This window comes from Ciona intestinalis, unplaced genomic scaffold (assembly GCF_000224145.3).
Source record: "Ciona intestinalis unplaced genomic scaffold, KH HT000020.2, whole genome shotgun sequence".
In the NCBI taxonomy this organism is placed as follows: Eukaryota; Metazoa; Chordata; class Ascidiacea; order Phlebobranchia; family Cionidae; genus Ciona; species Ciona intestinalis.
Window position 1 is genome coordinate 1 of NW_004190342.2, and position 1,514 is coordinate 1,514.

Here is a 1,514-nt window from a genome sequence, read left to right on the forward strand (position 1 = left end):
GGTCTGTGTCTCAAATCAAGTAACAATTGTTTTAAAGAGTTTCATTGCAAAAATTAAGTATATATAGTAGGGTGGGGAAAGATGGGACACCATTAACACAAAATATCCTGACAGTTTTTTTAAACAATACAAAACGGTTTATAATTCTTTGACTGTTCTTTGTTTACTACCAAATGGTACGAGAGGATGGAATGAAAAGAAAATGTGTCCCATCTTGCCCCATCCTATTATACTAACCAGTATATCTTTTTTTGGATGTTTATAGTTTTTGGTTGCTTATATTTTGTGATTGGTTATATTTTTTGGTTATTATAGTTTGATGTTGTTTATATTTTTGGGTTATTTTTAGCTTGTTATTGCAAATACACTAAATATACATACTAAAAATGGTTTCTGTAAGGTTTTAAATAGTAAATGATTTTAAATTTAAGTAAGCAACAGTTTCAAGGGTAAATTGTAATAAATTAACTTTAAATTTTCCAAGTTTTTATATTCTTATTTTCACCCTTATTTGGCAATGTTGCATTTTTGCAACAAATAGTGACCGCCAAAATAGGGGGGTGAGAAACAAAAAAGTAGAAAATCTTAAACTTTACACATACATATATACCAAAAAACATAACAAATATTTTTTTGTCTAACTAAATCATAAAGTGCCAAATAAAGGGTTAACATGCTAAAATGGCAGGATGGTCCATCACATGTCAAGGAAATTACTTTTGCCCCAGTTGCAAACTTTTACTATGATTGCACGCTTGACCCCAGAGAAACCAGCCACGAAAAAGTACCCAAGTGGAACATTATTACAAGGACTTCTTTAGCTACAGGAGATGAGTCATCCGGTTCATTATCCACGCCAAGGTCAACAAACCCCCTGTATTTAGTTCCATCCCACGACAAATGCTTTCGTATGCACATCTCATCAAGCATAAGTGTGCAAATTATTGGTTGTGAAGATGCCGCTTTAACCTTGATAGCTGCAAAAGCAATTTCAGTGAAGCCTGGTTCGGCTGGGACTTTAGTATACCATTTGCGAATTTGCGCTGGATGGGGTAATGCCAACTCGAAACACTGCCGGACAAACATATATGGTTTTGTTGAGTAAAACTGAAGTGTCAGTGCAAATGCTTTCAGCTCCTTTGGATATGATTTTCCCATTCCTGATTTTTTTACAATTCGCTTGAAAATTTGATTTGGCACATCACTAAAATTGTTTTGGAGCAAGTCAGCACAATTTTCACTAATCATTTTTTTCATTGTATTAATAGTATACCATTTGCGAATTTGCGCTGGATGGGGTAATGCCAACTCGAAACACTGCCGGACAAACATATATGGTTTTGTTGAGTAAAACTGAAGTGTCAGTGCAAATGCTTTCAGCTCCTTTGGATATGATTTTCCCATTCCTGATTTTTTTACAATTCGCTTGAAAATTTGATTTGGCACATCACTAAAATTGTTTTGGAGCAAGTCAGCACAATTTTCACTAATCATTTTTTTCATTGTATTAATTG